Source organism: Tachyglossus aculeatus, chromosome 9, assembly GCF_015852505.1.
Source record: "Tachyglossus aculeatus isolate mTacAcu1 chromosome 9, mTacAcu1.pri, whole genome shotgun sequence".
Classification (NCBI taxonomy): Eukaryota; Metazoa; Chordata; class Mammalia; order Monotremata; family Tachyglossidae; genus Tachyglossus; species Tachyglossus aculeatus.
Genome location: NC_052074.1, coordinates 32,091,255 through 32,097,559, shown reverse-complemented (window position 1 = coordinate 32,097,559; position 6,305 = coordinate 32,091,255). Strand labels below are relative to the sequence as shown.

Here is a 6,305-nt window from a genome sequence, read left to right as displayed (position 1 = left end):
GGATCATATCTACCAATTCTGTGGTACTCCTCAAGCCCAAAACAGATCCCTGTTCAGAAGGGAAGCCTTCATGGAGGATAAACCAAATCTGTAATCAACCACTGATCAGGGAAACATTCCAGAACCCACTTCAAATCAAATACTGTCCCACTTCCCTGCAGTGTTTTCTCCCTAAACGCATGCAGATGACAATGTCTAATGACATTGAACTTTCCATCTGTTCAAACTATTGAATTCCATTTACTTTGAGCTTTCCAGCCTCTTCCCTTTGTCAAGAAAAATAGCGATGTTCTGTTCAAAGTTGCCAGCTTTCTAAGTTGGAGAACTTTGGAAAAAAAAATCATTGAACAAGATGACAAGCGACAAGTGATCAAAAGAGTCCGCTCACTGATAAGAAAAGGGAGCGAAATACCCTTTCCTGAAAACTGCAAGACCTGAATAAGAAGGGAAGGAAATGTTTTCCTGAAACTTTCCCTGACAGACTGAAAATACATATTTATTGTGTACACTTCAAGGTCCATAAAGTTGTATCTGAAATATTCAAGGCCCTTTTACCAGTATTCTGATTTTAGAAGTACTCTGAGTGGTAGCTGGTATTTTAAAATATTTTTTATTGACTATATGCTTAATTAATTCCTTAAATTCTGAAATCAGTCTACCAGTGGATCAATCAATAGAATGTAATAGAGAAAAATAGAGTTTGAGGCAAAATAATAGTAATAATAATTGTGGTATTTGCTAAGCACTTACTATGTGCCAAGCACTGTTCTAAGCACTGGGGTAGATATAAGGTAATCAGGTTGTTCCACTTAGGGCTCACAGTCTTAACTCCATTTTACAGATGAGGTAATTGAGGCACAGAGAAGTTAAGTGACTTGCCCAACATCACACAGCAAACAAGTGATGGAGCAAGATTAGAACCCACCTCCTCCGACTCCTGAACTCAGGCTCTTTCCACTAAGCCATGTTGCTTCTCTAATAATAGACACACCCGCTACCCTCGAGGCTATTGCAGTCTATTCCTCACCCACAGTGACCATTTGTCCTATGAATAAAGAACTTGACTACATTCAGGAGGTCTGTGTTCAAATCCTGATGGTTTCATTATCTTACTTTATTACTTTCGGCAAGTGATAGCATTTCTATGTCATTCAATGGTATTTATCCAGCCCTTACTGTACTGTACTAAGTGCTTGGGGAAGCACAATAGAATCAATCAATCGATCGTATTTATTGAACAATTATTGTGGCGGAGCACTGAGTGCTTGCGAGAGTGCAGTACAACAGCATTGGTACACAGGTTCCCTGCCCACAAGAAGTTTACATTCTAGAAGGGGAAATGTACATTAAAATAAATTACAGGTATGTGCTAAAGTGCTGTGGAGCTGGGGATGGGGTGAATATCAAGATCCAAATGCATAGATGATGCAGAAAAAAGCAACGTGGCTTAGTGGAAAGAACCCGGGCTTTGGAGTCAGAGGTCATGGGTTCAAATCCCGGCTCTGCCAATTGTCAACTGTGTGACTTTGGGTAAATCACTTCACTTCTCTGGGCCTCAGTTTCCTCATCTGTAAAATGGGGGTTAAGACTGTGAGCCCTCCGTGGGACAACCTGATCACCTTGTAACCTCCCCAGAGCTTAGAACAGTGCTCTGCACATAGTAAGTGCTTAATAAATGTCATAAAAAAGAGAAGGTAGGGGAATGAGGGCATAGATGGGGAAGGCTTGTTGCAGGTGTTGTGATTTTTCATAAGGCTTTGAAGGTGGGGAGAATGGTAGAGTTTCAAGCCAGAGAGCCATGGGCAAGGTGTCGAAAGCTATACAGATGTGATTGAAGTACATTGAACAGGTTGGCGTTAGAGTTATTTAGTGTGCAGCCTGGATTGTAGTAGGAAATCAGCAAAGTAAGATAGGAAGGCTAGAGCTGATTGAGTGCTTTAAAGGTGATGATATGATGTTTCAATTTGTTTTGTTGTCTGTCTCCCCCTTCTAGACTGTGAGCCAGTTGTCGGGCAGGGACCATCTCTATATGTTGCCAACTTGTACTTCCCAAGTGCTTAGTCCAGTGCTCTGCACACAGTAAGCACTCAATAAAGACGATTGAATGAGTGAATGAATGTAGAGGTAGATGGGCAACTACAGTGCTTGAGGAATGGAGAGATGTGGACTGAACAATTTTTTCAGAAAAATATGATCTGGGCAGCAGAGTGAACTAAAGATTGGTCGGGGGAGACAGAGAGGGTGCACGCAATTTCTGCCAATGAGGAGCTGGCAGTCTAGAGGGGGAGACAGACATTAAAATAAATTGGAGATAAGGGAACTGGCAAAGTTTAAAGATCTGTTTATAAATGCTGTAGGAGGTTAAAGCAAATGATTATCATAGTGCTTAGGAGGAACAGACATAAGTATGGAAGTGCATATTTCTATTCTTTGATTCCTATAACTACTTCTTCAAGAATACCATGTATATATGGTAATTCTTAAACCATTTCTGGAAGAAAGCTGGGCACTGTTCAGTAAGACAGTCAGTCAGTCAATTGTATTGATTGAGTGCTTAGTATGTGCAGACTCTGTACTAAGCATTTGGAAGTGGACAATATAACAAACACAGTCCCTGCCCACATCAGTGGAAAGAGCACGAGCTTTGGAGTCAGAGGTCATGGGTTTGAATCCCGGTTCTGCCAGTTGTCAGCTGTGTGACTTTGGACAAGTCACTTCACTTCTCTGTGCCACAGTTCCCTCATCTGTAAAATGGGGATTAAGACTGTGAGCCCCCTGCGGGGCAACCTGATCACCTTGTAACCTCCTAGTGCTTAGAACAGTGCTTTGCACATAGTAAGCACTTAATGAAATGCCATTATTATTATTATTATTATCAAACTTACGGTCTACAGACCCACCATGTGGATCTCCCAGTAATTTTATTACATCCCTTGGAATCCCTGAATAACTATTCACTTTTCCAATGGAAAGGCAACCATGGGGTCCTGCACATCCTCAGACAAAATTTACATGAGCACAGTAAAATTCCTTTTGTACTGGGTACTTTGTAAGCTCTTTGTGGGCAGGGAATGTATCTGTTATATTGTTGTACTGTAATCTCCCAAATGCTTAGTATGTTGCTCTGCACACCTTGTGCTCAACAAATATAATTGACTGACTGACTGATCTAACCCAGCTTTCCTGCCTTAGGCACTTAATTGACCCAAGCATCCCCGACAGATAATTGCTCATTGTCTTCTTAAATCAATTCGAAGAGAGGGATGTCTCACCCTCCCTTGGCTACGGTATTTTTTTTAAACGGTGTTTGTTAAGTGCTTACTATGTTGCCAAGCACTGGAGTAGATACAAGATAATCAGGTTGAACAGTCCCTGCCCTGCATGGGGCTCAAAGTCTCAATCCCCATTTTATAGATGAGTGAATTGAGGCCCAGAGAAGTTAAATGACTTGCCCAAGGCACACAGCATGACATGTTATTCATGAAAAATCACAGCACAGTGCTTGGGGCTTAGTTGATGTTTAATCAATACCTTAGTTATAAGGTAGGCTCACAAACACCAGAGTTATGCTGCTAGCATTGAAACTGCATTGACTCAACACAATTTCACTGTAAGAACTGCCAGATTTCATGGCATTGCACTCCAGCCAATCAATCTGCCATAGGAGCCAGGTTGCATTTCAAAATATTCAATTAGATTTCTTACTGGAGGCGGGCAGAAGACTTGCAAGGGAAGACAAGCTGATTTGCCATTTCCAGTTGAGCACAGGAGATGTGGCAGAGTGGTTAGTGGAACCCTGGCCATCCAACTCCCACCACATCACTCTTCTTTCCAAGGATAAGGTCAAGAGACAGGGCAATCCAGCCCCTATCTCCACTACTGATTCCCATAACCCTAACTGGTTTACTCCAAGGATACCACAATAATAATAATAATGACGGTATTTGTTAAGTGCTTACTATGTGCAAAGCACTGTTCTAAGCGCTGGGACTGCTCAGCTGCCAGATGCTACTCCCTGGGAGTTTCCTGTATAGCCACTCTGTCTTCCCTAAGATCCTCCAGGAACCAAATACATGACTTGAGACCATGACTTGTTAGAGCATTACTGTGGAAGGAACAACCCGGATGCTTGTACTAGAGGATGTCTCCACCATAAGCTCCTTGAAGGGAGGGATCATATCTACCATCTCTATGGTATGGGACTCTTCCTACTGCTTAGTACAGTGCACTTTGTGCAGTAAGGGTTCAATAAATGCCATTGATTGATTGGATGAAGTGATCTTCATTATGGTTGTACATATTTATTACTCTATTTATTTTACTTGTACATATCTATCCTATTTATTTTATTTTGTTAGTATGTTTGGTTTTGTTCTCTGTCTCCCCCTTTTAAACTGTGAGCCCACTGTTGGGTAGGGACTGTCTCTATACGTTGCCAATTTGTACTTCCCAAGCACTTAGTACAGTGCTCTGCACATAGTAAGCGCTCAATAAATATGATTGATGATGATGATGATGATCTTCAGTGCTTATTTCCCTTAGTTTCCATTACCTTCTTTTGTCAGCCTGGTGCTTCCCATCTTGCCTGTACTACAGCTCTTCTTACCACCTCTTCCCCACTCTGCAATCAAAAGCAAGTTCCTTTTAGGGGTGGTAGCAACCATTTTGGAGGTAATGATAAGGGGACCTAAAATACTGCAGAGAGCAGAGTTCATAGCTTAAATGGGTTTTGTTTATGAAGGGTTCTTTACAGCAAATGTAGTCCACTGTTCCCTAAGGTGTAGGGGATAGAGCATGGGCCTGGGAATCAGAAGGTCATGAGTTCTAATCCTGGCTCTGCCACTTGTCTGCTGTGTGACCTTGGGGAAATCACTTCACTTCTCTGGGCCTCAGTTCCCTCATCTGTAAAATGGGGATTGACACTGTGCACCCCACATGGGACAGGGACTATGTCCAACTGATTTGATTGTATCCACCCCAGCACTTAGTACAGTGCCTGGCACATATAAAGCAATTAACAAATGTAAAAATTGTTATTATTAATATCTGGGGAGACAGATGAGGAGGAAATATTCAGTTGAAATGAGAAGGATATGGGTTCAATCTAAGAAGCAATCTTAGAAGACAAGACCCAGATGTCTTATCTTGTGCTGTCGAGTTGTGTCCAACCTATAGCGATGCTATGGATGTATCTTTCCCAGAACTCCCCACCTCCATCTGCATTCGTTCTGGTAGTATATCCATAGAGTTTTATTGGTAAAGATACAGAAGTGGTTTACCGTTGCCTCCTTCCTTGCTGTAAACTTGAGTCTCTGCCCTCAACACTCTCCTGTGTCACTGCTGCCTAGCACAGGTGATTTTTAACTTGTAGCAGATTGCCTTCCACTCACTAGCCACTGGCCAAGCTAGGAAGGAAATGGGCTGGCCTCTGCTTGACTCTCCCTCCCATAGTCGAGACTGGTAGAGTACTGGAAACTCTCCAGTTGTGACCGTGAGGGTCTGTCTAGCTTACCTCAAACCATATACTAACATGGAGAACTCTGCAGTAAGTTAAAAGTCTGCAGAGATCTTTTTCACAAGAAATTTAGGAATGAAAACGATTGTCGCCTTCTGATGCTCATTATCAGATGACTCAGAATAGTGTTTTCCACTTAACATTCCCTTCTTTGTCCCCGGCGCAGTTCCACACTCCGGAAAGTTGGGATCTCTGTTCTATTCTTCGTTAACGCTCATTGATTTCTTTTGCCTGTATCTCATGTATATTAACAACAGGTGGCTGATAACAATAGATCATGATATTTTATCACTTCCACCAAATCAATCAATCAATCGTATTGATTGAGCATTTACTTTGTGCAGGACACTGTACTGAGCTTTTGGGAGAATACAAATAACAATGTGATGGTCACATTCTCTGCCCACAATGAGCAAATGTCACTCAAATGTGTAATGATGTATCCGGGTGGCATCTTCATAATCAGTACATTAGTATCAACTTCTAAGTCTCCTTCCAGCATTCAAAATTAATTCCAATATAGTTACACTGACTTTACTGTCTATCACTGAGAAGCTAGAAAGTAGAAAAGCAGCATGGCTTAGTGGAAAGAACACGGACTTGGGGGTCAGAGGATGTGGGTTCTAATCCTGCCTCCGCTACTTGTCTGCTGTGTGACCTTGGGCAAACCACTTATCCTTTCCATGACTCAGTTACCTCATCTGAAAAATGGGGATTAAGACTGTGACCCCCACGTGGGACAACCTACTTATCTTGTATCTACCCCAGCGCTTAGAACAGCGTTTGGCAC

The 6,305-nt window shown here is 42.1% G+C and overlaps 1 non-coding gene across 1 annotated transcript; it reads right to left on the bottom strand.

The window, feature by feature from the left end:
• Nucleotides 1-5,363: 5,363 nt before the first annotated feature.
• Nucleotides 5,364-5,499, bottom strand: LOC119932732. Its single transcript, XR_005452471.1, has one exon. It is a non-coding gene; the product is annotated as a small nucleolar RNA SNORA7 (small nucleolar RNA).
• Between the last annotated feature and the right edge of the window lie 806 nt (nucleotides 5,500-6,305).